Below are 13,912 nucleotides of genomic sequence, written 5' to 3'. Positions count from 1 at the left end.
CTCGATTCAGATGATGCACATTGGAAATGCCATCGTTAGGGTCCGTAATCAAAGGAACGAGACTGACACAAATCGAAAATCAAGCAAAGCTTTATTTCGCACCATGCATCAGAAACCAAAGTGATGAGTAGGTGCCTGAGCCCCATGCATTAGAAACCAAAGTGACCGGTAGGTGCCCGAGCCCCTGCATTAGAAACCAAACTGACCAGTAGGTGCCCGAGCCCCACCCATGAGAAAAAAAATGACCGGTAGGTGCCTGAACCTTATGCATTAGAAATGAAACTGACCAGTAGGTTCCTGAGCCATGCTGGGGTCCACCGCCTCCCAGACAATGGGGTCCCTCCTGGAGGCTCCCTGCCCCACCCTCACTGTACCACAGGCCGTTCCCGGTGAAGCCGCTCCCCAGATGAGGCCACAGCCAATGAGGCTCCCAGCAATGCTGCTCCTGATGAGGCTGCACTGTCGGCTCCTGAGAGGCTTCGCCCGGTGGTGGCACTGCCTGATGCGGCGAGGCTGCTTGCGATGGCGCCGCTGCTGTTGCTGCTGCTGATGCTCCTGCTCAGGGCGGCGAGTCCGCTGCTGGTGCTACTGCCCGAGGCATGAGGTCAGTCATGGTGGCGCTGCCGCTGATGATGCTACTGCTGCTGCTCGGGGCAGTGAGGCCAATTGCGGTGGCACTGTCGCTGCTGTTGCTGCTGCTGGTGCTACTGCTCGGGGCGACAAGTCTGCTCCCAATGACTCCCCTACCAGCTACTCTGACTCCTCCTGCTACCTTCTGCAGCCTCACAGACCAGCTTTTAGAGAGGTGGTTGAGCCTGGTCCACACACAGGTGGCTAATGGGATTACAATACACAGAGAAAACTGCACAGGCATGCTAGGTCTGCCACACACACACACACACACACACACACACACACACACACACACACACAACTGCTAGGTAACACAGAGGTGGCCAATTGAATTTCAATTTGCCCTAGTAGATATATGTGCTCCCCACTGATTGGATGTCTTCACCTGGCCTGACCCGCCCTTGTATCTCGCCTTTGCAAGTAAGTTCCTCTGGGAGGGTTGGGGTCAATCTAAGTTCACTACATAAACACAAAATGACTCCCTATGGCCAACCAGGACCTTACGTTCCCCCCTTTTCTTTGGAGATTAGGCAAATCCTTGACTTTTCAGCCAGTTCTATGTTCTCCTGTTGTAAGGGGTTATACTGAGCATGTAAGTCTAACATTTTTATCCTTCTAGTTTTCTTTTGTACAAATGACACTCATGCACAGTCGGCTGATGAGTTAGCCATTTACCACTCTGTATAACATTTTCCATTTTTCATAATTTCGTTCATCTAATTTCCTACCTATACTTTACATAAACAGGTAACAATAGGAGCAACAATAAACTCACAGTTCTTTTAGTCTTAGCTTTAGTCCATGGTCAGCGGGGTCTGTCAACTGCACCTTCCATCTCTGGGGGAGTCCTTGTCCTCGGCTCGTTTGACATGACCTGCATGAATCCAGGCTCTAATTCCTTCCAATTTTATTGCCATGGGGGTTTTCAAGATAACAGTAAATGGTCCTTCCAGCGAGGCTCCAAGTTTCCTACTTGATAGCGACATATCCAAACCAAGTCCCCAGGTTGTTAAGTATGTAGTACCACCTCCGTCTCCGTCCCAGTGTGGGAAGTCCAGATCCCTGAGTGGGCTTTTATTTGACAGACTGTAATGCCTGCAGTGAATGGAGTACAGATTTATCAGTCATTTCTGCTAGGTCAACCTCTTGTAGTCGAGGATGGGGGGTGGGGGTGTCTCCCAAACATTATTGCAAATGGGGTCACCTTGCTTAAATAGGGTGTACATCATGCCCTGAAGAGAGCAAAAGGAAGGAGATCCACCCATCCACCACCAGTCTCCAGAATTAGTTTTCTCAAGGTCTCTTCAAGAGTCCGGTTCATTCTCTCTACTTGCCCAGAACTCTGGGGCAGGTAGGCACAATGTAGTTTCCAATTAGTGCCCATGGCCTTGGCCAATTCCTGTGAGACTAAACTCACAAATGCAGGGTCATTTTCTGACCTGATTGCGTGAGGCAGCATAAACCTAGGAATTATTTCTTCTAGTAGCTTTTTGGCTACCACTCCTGCCGTCTCATGTTTGGCGGGAGAAGCCTGTACCCAGCCTGAAAAAGTATCTACAAAAACTAACATGTACTTGTGCCCATATTTTCCAGGTTTCATTTCTGTAAAATCTATTTCCCAGTAAATTCTTGGTTCCTAAACTCTTTCTCTTTTCCCTCTTCCCATTTTCGTTCTTCCCACATTAACTGCCTGGCATTGAGCATATCTTTCAACTACATCCTGAACCATATGCCCTAATTTAGAAACCTGGAACTGCTTGCCTATAAGCTCCTTGAGTTTGCGTGTCCCCAAGTGAGTACCCTGATGTATCTGGTCTACGAACTTTTGCCTAGTCTTCGGGGAAGAATTATTTATCCCGCTTCAGTCTTAGCCCAGTCCCCTTCATAGACCAATTTAACCCATTTCTGTAAATACTTAAATCATCTTCTGAAAACTTCGGTGTTTCTGGTATGGCTGGAGCCAGGAGTGTAACTAGTTCTTGTACTGTTTCTCAAGCTGATTTCTTTGCAGCTTGATCAGCTAATTGGTTTCCTTTTGAGATCAGATCACTCCCCTTTTGGTGTCCCGGGCAATGCATAATGGCCACCTCTTTTGGGTCATAGATAGCCTGGAGGAGAGCCAATATTTCTTCTCTGTTTTTAATTCCTTTTCCTTCTGCTGTTAAATGGCCCCCTTCTTTATAAAGAGCCCCATGTATATGGAGAGTAGCAAACGTGTACCTGCTGTCCGTATAGATGGACACAAACTCCAGCGTGAGTGACTATCAGACACGTGCCCTCACTCAGGTGCTGGATATCTGGACTCAGAAGCTGCACATAGGAAATGCCATGTGCTCAGCACTGAACTGAACCAGCGCTTCTGTGTTCAGAATTCCGTCCTCACCCACCTGGCCCACCAGTCCTCCAGATTGTTCATTCGGGAGCAACAACACAGTCTTCTGCCTGCCCTCCAGAAAGAAGTAGGGCCCAAGGTGTCTGCCCAGAATCCTCACGTGAGGATCAACCTGAAGGAACCTTGACGACATCCCAATATCTGTGGCCGCTCTGTGCAGTAATGCTCTGTCTGACACAGCCTGAGTCTTGACCTCCCATCAGCCCCCCATGTAACAGGCCCCATTACCTTCCAGTGGGATGTGCCAAGGTCAGAGACTGTCATTTCTACCCACCCAGACCATAGCTCAAATCCCCAATTATGGGGGAACCTCAAGCATAAAAGAGCACTCCTCCCTTGCCACGAAGGGAATAGCTTGCTGTGGGGATGGGGGTCAAACCATCAGAGTGGGAGCCAGCAGCATGACCCATGAGACCACGCCCACCCAGGAGGGGTGACCTGGACCCAAACAGGCATTGTGACCCTCAGTCACACTGAGGTTGTGACCCACTTTCAAACCAGCCCCCTTGCTAGCTGAACCAGGAGCCCACATATAGGGCCTAACATGCCCCTAGGCCCAAATCCTCACCCTCGGTCGAGTTCTCCATGAGCCCGAACCCAGAAGCTGACTCTGAATAACTGCTATGACTGGACCACTGAGACAGAAAACAGCACTCTTCCCTTCCCCCCAAAAGACGCCAAACCCTTGGGAGCCAGGCAGAATCTTCACAGAAAGAAAATCTCCCATGGCCCCATGAGGCTACTGCTACAATTTGAGGCCAACCAAGACAACAACCCAGACAGAAAAGCCTGCACTCCTGCCTCCATGTCGCCCTCATTTCAGATCCGGCAGCACTGCCGTCACGGTCCCTAGATTGGGCCTGCCATCACCTCGCCCAAAACCCTATCACAAGTTTGTGTTTGAGGACTTTTTTTCCCGAAGCCATGGCAGACAGGCCCTCCAGGATGGGGCATCTGGAGGCACAGCGCAGGACTCTGAATGCCCACCTGATGGAAACTCTGCCCATCACATTTGGAAACGCCGTCCAGATGGGGAGTCACTTGCAATTCTCCTAAGCCCACCACAATTTCGTTGGATGCCTTTGAAAAAAGGTGCATTAGGATATATGCCAGACACCTACCTCCAGGCAGGCACCCAGGTCAATGTCCCTGAGTCAAAAGATGCAATCTGACTTACCCCTAGGACCTCAATGGAACCCTAGCTAGGTTTGCAGGCATCTGCCTCCAGAGGAAAACTCTGGAATACCTACATATGGTCCAACACTTGACCCCTGAGCCACAACACAAAACACCTCCTGTCCCCAGAAGGCATCCTGGCTCTTGGGAATTGCATCCAACCTTCAGGGGAGGAGAATCATGTATGGCGCCTAAGCTCCCGCCATATTCTAAGGTCTCCATGGACACAAGCAAGCCGTGTGACCCATCAGAATGAGGCTCCCTGTCACCTCAGCCCCCTGAGCACTTTGCCCCAGAGCCACCAGATCCAAACGGCCTTGTTCCTGGTCTGGAAGGGTAAGCGAAGCTGAGCTTTCCAGGCATCCATGCAGGGACTTCTGCTACGACATCTTTCCCAATGGGGTACCCAGCTGCCATCAAAACGGACTCCCCCTGTCCCGCAGAAGGAAAGGTTGCTGTTCGGAGCAGAACAAAAGCTCCAGCCTGGGAAGACCTCCATGGCCTCATGAGGCCACCCCTCCACTCGTCGGCCATCATACACACAAACTCCAGGGTTGGCAACCATCTGGCACGTGCCCTAACACAGGTACAAAAGATATCGAGTCAGACTTTGCACATTGCAAATGCAAGGTGCTCGGCACGGAACGGAACTGGAGCTTTTGCGTGCAGAATTCCGTCCTCAATTCGTGGCCCTCCAGCCCTCCAGATTTTTCATTCGGGAGATCCAACACAGTCTTCTGCCTGCCCTCCAGAAAGAAGAAGTTCCCTAGGGGTCGGCTCAGAATCCCCAAGTGAGGATCAACCTGCACGGACCTCGAAGGAACCCCAATATCCTCAGCCGCCCTGCGCACTAGTGCTCTGTCTGTCACAGCCTGAACCCCAACCTCCCATCAGCCGCCCAGGTTGCAGGCCCTATATCCTGCAGGGGAGATCTGCCATGGCCAGGGACTGTCATCTCTACCCAACCTGTGTTGTCAGTCGTCTGTGCCCAGACCAGAGCTCAAATCCCGACCTATGGGGGAACCTCAAGCAATAAAGAGCACTCCTCTTTCCCCACAATGGGAAAACCTTGCTGTGGGGATGGGGGCTTAACACTCAGAGTGGGAGCCAGCTGCATGGCCCATGAGACCACACCCACACAGGAGGGCAGCCCTGGCCAAAAACAGGCATTTTGACTCTCAGCCTGAGCTTGCTTTCAAACCAGCCACCTCGCTAGCTGGACCAGAAGCCCGCATATCAGACGTGAGATGTCGCTAGGCCCAAATCCTCACCCTCGGTTGGGTTCTCCAGGCGCCCGGATCTAGAAGCTGACTCTGGAATCCCTGCTATGGCGGGACTCCTGAGACAGAAACCTGCATTCTTCCCTTCCCCATGAAAGACACCAACCGCTTGGGAGCTAGGCAGAATCCTCACAGAGGCAGAATCTCTCATGGCCCCATGAGGCCATCACTCCTCCGTGGCCAGTCGAGACATACAACCCAGACAGAACAGCCTGCGGACCCGACTACCCGATGCCCTAATTTCAGATCCCAAGTCACTGCCCTCAAGATCTGCAGATCAGGCCAGCCATCACCTCTCCCCTCACTCTAACCTGAGTTTGTGTTTGCAGACTTTTGTCCCCCAATCCCTGGCCGACAGGCCCTCCAGGATGGGGTGTCTGGAGCCTCTGCACAGGACTCTACCTGCCCTCCCATAGGAAACTCTGCCCGTCACAGTTGCACAAACCCTCCAGATTGGGAGACACCTGCAAAGCCCCCGAGCCCACCCAATTTTGATGGCCGCTCTAGGCAGAAATACACAGTCTGATACATGCAGACACCTACCTCCAGGCAGACACCCAGATCAATGGCCCTGAATCAGAAGATAGAAACTGAGATGCCCCTAGGACCTCAATGGAACCCTAGCTAAGGTTTGCAGCCATCTGTCACCAGAGGCAGGTTCTGGAATACCTCATATGGTCCAATTCTTGGTCCACCATAAAACAGAACACCTCCTGTCCCCAGAAGGCAACCTGGCTCTTGGGAGCTGCGTCCAGTCCTCATGGTAGTTGAATCCTGCATGGCACCTGAGCCCCCACCACATTCTAAGGTATCCCTGGACACAAGCCAGCATGGTGACCAATCAGCACGAGGCTCCCTGTGATCTAAGAACCCTGGGCACTTGCCCCAGGGCCACCAGATCAAAACTGCCTGTTCCCGGACTGAAAGTATAAGCTGAGCTGGGCTTTCCAGACATCTATGCAGTGAACTCTGCTACCATGTCTTTCCATATGTGGGACCATGGCGCCATCAATATGAACTCCCCATGTTCTGCAGAAGGAAATTTTGCTGTTCGGAGCAGCTCACAAGCCCCAGCCTGGGAAAAACTCCATGGTCTCATGGTCTCCAATCATTGAGCATCATGGACAAAACTCCAGCGTGAGTGAACATCCGACACTCTCCCTGACTCAGGTGCTGAGGAACTCCAATCAGATTCTGCACATTGTAACTGCCATGTGCTCGGTTATGAACTGAACAGGCGCTTGTGCATTCAGACTTACGTCCTCACCTGTCTTGCCCACTAGCCCTCCAGATTGGGAATTCTGAAGCCACAAAACACAGTCTTCTGACTGACCTCCGGAAAGATGAAGGGTCCTATGGGTCTGCCCAGAATCCCCAGGTGAGTATCAACCCGCACGGCCCTAGAAGGAACCCCAATATCCAGGCCACACTGTGCACTAATGCACTGTTTGACAGAGCCTGAGCCCAGACCCCAGTCATCCCCCCAGGTAGCGGGCACCATCTCCTGCAAGTGGGGCAGGCTATGGCCCTAGGCAGTCATCTCTACCCAACCTGTGTATTCAGGCATCTGGACCCAGAAGATAACGCAAATCCTGACCTATGGGGGAACCTCAAGCTCAAAAGAGCACTGCTCCTTCCCCATGGCTGGAAAAGCTTGCTGTGGGGATGGGGGTTTAATACTCAGAGTGGGAGCCAGCTGCATGGCCCATGAGACCACGTCCACACAGGAGGGCTGCCCTGGCTACAAACAGGCATTGTGACTCTCAGCCTGGGCCTGCTTTCAAACTAGCCCCCTCGCTAGCTAGACCACGTGCCCACATATCAGGCCTCCATGCCCCTAGGCCCAAATCCTCATGCTCCACTGGGTTCTTCAGGCACCCAGACCAGAAGCCCACTCTGGAATCCCTGCTATGGCGGGACCCCTGAGATGGAAAACAAAACTCTTCCTTTCATCCAGAAAGACTCCAAAACCTTGGGAGACATGCAAAATCTGCACAGAGGAAGAACCTCCCATAGACTCATGAGGCCAACCCTCCATTCCGTGCCAAACCCAGACACACAACCCAGACAGAAAAGCCTGCTCTCTCACCTTCCCATCGCCCTAATTTCCAATCCTGAGGCACTGCCCTTATGGTTTGCAGATCGGGCCTGCCATCACCTTGCCCTCACACTAACCCCCATTTGTGTTTGCAGACTTTTGTCCCCAAAGCCCTGGCCAACAGGCCCTGCACGATGGGGAGTCATCTGTAACAGGCCTCCGATAGGGTCTCGGGAACCACGACACAGGACTCTAAAGGCCCTCCCGAAGGAAATTCTGCCCGTCATATTGGAGAAACCCTCCAGATTGGGAGACACCTGCAAGGCCCCTGATCCCACCCAATTTCGTTGGCCGCTCTGGACAGAAATGCACAGTCTAACACATGCCAGACACCTACCTCCAGGCAGACACCCAGCACAATGGCCCTGAGTCAGAAGATTTAAACTGACATGCCACTATGACCTCAATGGAACCCTAACTGAGATTTGTAGGTATCTGTCCCCAGAGGCAGGTTCTGACTTACATATGGGCCAACGCTTGGTCCCTGAGCCACAGAACAGAACATCTCCTGTCCCCAGAAGGCCACCTGGCTCCTGGGAGCTGTGTCCCACCCTCACAGGAGGTGAATCCTGCAAGGCGTCTGAGCCCTCACCACATTCTAAGGTCTCCCTGGACACAAGCCATCATTATGTCCCATCAGAATGAGGCCCTGTTAGCTCAGCCCACTGGGCACTTGCGCCAGAGCCAGCAGATCGAAACTGCCTTGTTCCTGGGCTGAAAGGATAAGCTGAGCTGGGCTTTCCATACATCTATGGGGTGAGCTCTGCTACCATGTCTTTCCATATGGGGGACTCTGGAGCCATTAAAACAGACTCCCCCTGTCCCACAGAAGGAAAGCTTGCTGTTAGGAGCAGTTCAAAAGACCCAGCCTGGGAAAATTTCCATGGCTTCATGAGGCCACCCCTCCATTCATCTGCCATCATGGCCACAAACTCCAGAGTGAGCGACAATCTGACACTCGCCCTAACTCAGGTGCTGGAGATCTCGAGCCACACGCTGTACATTGGAACTGCCATGTGCTCGGAACTGAAATGAACTGGCGCTTCTGCTTTCAGACTTTCATCCTCACCCATCTGGCCCAAAAGCCCACCAGATTGGGAATTCTGGAGCCACAACACAGCCTTTTTCCTGCCCTCCAGAAAGAAGGAGGGCCCCATGAGCTGCCAAGAATCCCCATGTGAGGATCAACAGCACAACCCTAGTCGGAACCACAATATCCAGGACACACTGTGCACTAATGCTCTGTGTGACACAGCCTGAGCCCCGACCTGATGTCAGCCCCCCAGGTAGCGGGCGCCACCACCTGCAGGTGGGACCGGGCTTGGCCCCAGGCTGTTATTTTTACCCAGTCTGGGTGTTCAGGTATCTGTTCCCCGAACATAGCTCAAATTGCGGCCTATTGGGGAACCTCAAGCACAAAAGAGCACTCCTCCTTTCCCATGGCCAGAAATATTTGCTGTGGAGATGGGGGTCAAACCCTACGAGTGGCAGCCAGCTGCATGGCCCTTGAGACCACAGCCACCCAGGAAGTCCACCGTGGGCAAAAACCAGGCATTGTGACCATAAGTCTGAGCTGCCTTTCACTGAAGGCCCCTCAGGAGCTGGACCAGGAGCCCGCATCGGTTCTGCCATGTCTCTAGGCTCAAATCGTCACCCTTGGTCGGGGTCTCCAGGCACCTATACCCAGAACCCTACTCTGGAATCCATGCTATGGTGGGACCCCTGAGAAGGAAAACAGCTCTCTTCCCTTCATCCAGAAAGACACCAAAACCTTGGGAGCCATGCAAAATCCCCACTGAGGCAGAGTATCCCATGCACCAATGAGGCCACCCATCATGCCATGCAAACGGAGACACAAAACCAAGATGAAAACCCTGCACTCCCGCTCCCCGTCACCCTAATTTCAGATCCCAAGCAATGAGCCCACCTAATTTCTATGGCCGCTCTGGACATAGACCGCAGTTTGACACATGCCAGACACCTACCTCCAGGCAGACACACAGATCAATGGCCCTGAGTCAGAAGATGGAATCTGACAAGCCCCTAGTACCTCAACGGAACCCTAGCTGAGATTTGCAGGCATCTGTTCCAGAGTAAGTTTATGGATTACCTACATATGGTACAAAACTTGATCCCTGAGCACAAAACAGAACACCTTCTGTCCCCAGAAGGCTACCTGGCTCTTGGGCGCTGCTACCAACCCTCAGGGGAGGAGAATCCTGCATGGCACTTGAGCCCCCGCCACATTCTAAGGTCTCCCTGGACACCAGCCAGCATTGTGACCCATCAGAATGAGGCTCCCATTCACCACAGCTCCCTGGGCACTTTGCCGCACTTCCACCACCTCGAAATGGTCTTGTTTCTGGGTTGGAAGGCTAAGCGGAGCTGGGCATTCCAGGAATCTATGTGGTGACTTCTGCTATGACATCTTTACATGCAGGGGGCCCTGTTGCCACCAATATGGATTCCCCCTGTCCCGCAGAAGGAAAGCTTGCTGTTCGGAACAGCTCACAAGCCCCAGCCTGCGAAGACCTACATGGCCACATGTGGGCAACCCTCCCTTCCTCGGCCACCATCGACAGAAACTCCAGTGTGAGAGATCATCTGACACGTGCCCTGATTCAGGTGCTGGAGATCTCTAGTCAGACGTTATACATTTTTAATGCCATGTGCTCAGAACTGAACTGAACAGGCACTTGTGCATTCAGAATTCCGTCCTCACCCTCTTGGCCCGCCAGCCCTCCAGATTATTCATTCTGGAACCACAACGCCATCTGCTGCCGGCCCTCCAGAAAAAAAAAGGGGGGGCCTTAGTGGTCTGCCCAGAATCCCCACGTGAGGATCAACCTGCAAGAACCTCGACGGCACCCCAATGTCTTTGGCCGCCCTGTGCAATAATGTTCTGTCTGACAAAGCCTGAGCCCTGACTTCCCATCAGCCCCCCAGGTATCGGGCAACATATCCTGTAAGTGGGACATGCCAAGGTCAGAGACTGTCATCTCTACCCATCCTGGTTATTCAGGCGTCTGTGCCCAGACCATAGCTCAAATCCCAGCCTATGGGGGAACCTCAAGCATCAAAGAGCAGTCCTTCTTCTCCACGACAGTAAAGCTTGCTGTGGGGATGGGGCTCTAACCCTCAGAGTGGGAGCCAGCTACATGGCCCATGACACTATGCCAACCCAGAGGGCTGCCCTGGGCACAAACAGACATTGTGACCATCAGCCTGAGTCTGCTTTCAAAACGGCACCCTCGCTAGCTGGACCAGGAGCCCGAATATCTGTTCTGACATGCCCCTAGGCCCAAATCCTCACCCTTGGTCAGGCTCTTGAGGCACAGGCACCCGGAACCCGACTCTGGAATCTCTTCTATGGTGGTACCCATGAGATGGAAAATAGAACTCTTCCTTTCCCCCCGAAAGACACCAAACCCTTGGGAGCCGGGCAGAACCCTCACAGAGGCAGAATCTCCCATGGCCCCATGAGGCTACTGTTTCATTCCGTGGCCAACTGAGACACACAACCCAGACAAAAAGCCTGCATTCCTGCCTCCGCATTGCCCTCATTTCAGATCCCACGACACTGCCCTCATTGTCCCTAGTTTGGGCCTGCCATCTCCTCGCCCAAAACGCTATCCCAAGTTTGTGTTTGCAGACTTTTGTCCACGATGCCCTGGCTGACAGGCCCTCCCGGATGGGGCCTCTGGAGGCATAGCGCAGGACTCTGAATGCCAACCGAAGGAAACTCTGCCCGTCAAATTTGCACAAACCCTCCAGATTTGGAGACACATACAATGACCCTAAACCCACCCCAAATTTGTTGGCCGCCTTGGAAAAAAAGGAGTATTCAGACACAAGCCGGAAACCTACCTCCTGGCAGACACCCAGGTCCATGGACTTGAGTCAGATGGTGGAACCTGACATACCCCTAGGACCTCAATGGAACCCTAGCTTAGCCTTGCAGGCATCTGACTCCAGAGGCAAATTCTGGAATACCTACATATGGTCCAACACTTGATCGCTTAGCCACAAAACAGAAAACCTCCTGTCCCCAGAAAGCAACCTGGCTCTTTGGTGCTGTGGCAAACAATCAGGGGCAGAGAATCCTGCATGGCGCCTGAGCCCCTGCCAAATTCTAAGGTCTCCCTGGACACAAGCCAGCATTGTAACCCCACAAGCAAAAGAACAGGAACTGGTCATGGCCAAGAAACTGAAGTGAAACATGTATATGTCACATGCCAGGTGGAGGATTTAAGCAGCAGCCAGGATACTCACACCTGCTGGGACTAGCTTCTTCAGGCCACGTTGCTTAGTGCCAGGAGAACAGACCCTCCATTGGGGACTAGAAGAAAGCCTTGCCCACATCATCTCTCTTGACCACAGCATTCAGCAGGCCTTAAAGGCTGAGTGGGTTGAAAGTCTCCGTTCACAGGCACATCAGAGCTGACCAAGCTAAACCTCACCATATGCGGTCCAGACACCAAACCCGCTGAACGGCAGGCAATGAGTGCCTTTGCAGAGGACTGGTCCAAAAGAGAGTAGACAGCCACAACCCAACCCAGTGGACATTCCACATATACCGGAGACTCCATCAAGGGTCAGCCAGTGGCACTCCCTGACACCATCATCCTAAAGAAATTCCTCTCAGGGTAGAAAACCGAAGGTGCTTTTCGAATACAGAGAAGAATACAGAGACCTGAACTAAGGCAATGATGGAAGAATCAGTTGATGCTGCGGCAAAAGAACAGGAACTGGTCATGGCCAAGAAATCGAAGTGAAACCTGTACATGTCACATGCCGGTGGAGGATTTAAGCAGCAGCCAGGATATTCACTCTGGATCAGAAAAACTTAAAGGAATCAGGGAGTCTCAGATCGCAGAGATAAAGGTGATTAAAAAAATTAAATAAAATGAAGAGGCCCTTCTGAAAAGATTTCTTAGCAGGCTGGATGCAAAGTTCAGGAAGTTTGCAGAACCAGAGGATCCAATGAAGTACCTGGAATACAAGTATTGGGAAAAAAAGAAGCAAAGCAATGGAGAGGAGGAAGAAGGATGGAACATGACAATGGACTTAGGGAAATCTCTGACTGCAATGAATGTCTATGGGTGCTTATTGTAGGAGACCGAGAAGAGAGAGAAAATAGTGGGCCCAACATTTCTTTGAGAAATCAGAACCGCAAACATCCCTCATCTGGGGGCAGAAACAGAGATCCAGATTCCGATGCACAGAGGACTCCCAGCACCATCCACAGAATCAGAGCAACACAATACACAGTGTCATTCACCCTTCCAAAGCTAGCAATGGAGGAATTCTCTTCACCCAAATATGCTTGAGAGAAGAGTGTTTCTAAAGCCAAGTGCGTTACTTCGAGGTGACCAGCTATGCCAGCTCTATCAGCACGTGTATACAGAAAGCCACACCAGCCCATGCCAAAACCTTACCCCCTGAATTTCTAAAGAATGACAGAGCAGGAGTTCTTGTCTAGTACAATGAGGTGTTAAGCAGACAAAGATTGTGTCCAGGGGTGGCTCCATCAGTTCAGAAGCGGCCTTCAGCTCTGCTCCTTATCCCAGGCTCATTGGAATGGCTCCGACCTCAGTTTCCCAACAGATGCAAGTCTTCTCCCTCCACAGCTCCCTCACTGATTGTGTTCTCGCTGTCTATCTCTCTCCCATACATGCAATCACATCATTGAAAAACAACAACAGCAACAACAAGAAACAGTAGATAAGGACTGACTGGGGCCAGAGGATGTTTTATTTAATTTGGACCTTTGCCCCTATGGAACACAGCCAGGTCCAGAGCACATCCCGCCATCTTAAAATGCCAGACCTTGACTCTGAGCCCCCTTGTTTGTTCTCTTCTTCTTCGTCGTCTTGCATCTCCCCACCAGCATGGAGCATCTGCTCTCTGTCCCGCTGCTATGGCCCCTTGTTCTCCCATTGTTCCTCCTCACCTGGCTCCTTTAGAACATGCCCATCATCCGCAACATGCAGTGTGTTTATCCCATGAAAACCATTGTGGAATGAAAATGGGAGGTTTAAGGCATCCTTGTGCTGCAACATCTCCATTTAGTTCCACAGAAGGAAGCTGCAACACCCTGAGGGAATGCTCAGGGATCTTAGGCCGTTGAATCCTCTTCAAGGCATCCTTTTGTAAATTCATGTTGTCTTCCTGAAACTGGCATGGAATCCTTTCCAATCGCTTCACATGGGCAATGGGCCTGCTCCACCAGGCTCCGTGCTTGCTCCTGTTGGCTCCATACCGATGAGTCCCTCCTGGGCCTAAGGTTCTAGGGTGTGGGGTCTGCCTTTGGTGCTTGGTCAGCTTGGAAGA

At 52.1% G+C, this 13,912-nt stretch overlaps 1 pseudogene; it reads right to left on the bottom strand.

Annotated features, from left to right (window-relative positions):
• Positions 1–559: 559 nt before the first annotated feature.
• The window catches only part of LOC123927103, a 65,223-nt pseudogene continuing 51,870 nt past the window's right edge, over positions 560–13,912 (bottom strand).

This window comes from Meles meles, chromosome 16 (genome assembly GCF_922984935.1).
Source record: "Meles meles chromosome 16, mMelMel3.1 paternal haplotype, whole genome shotgun sequence".
NCBI lineage: Eukaryota > Metazoa > Chordata > Mammalia > Carnivora > Mustelidae > Meles > Meles meles.
The sequence above is the reverse complement of the archived record's forward strand: the minus strand, read 5'-3'. Positions and strand labels throughout refer to the sequence as shown.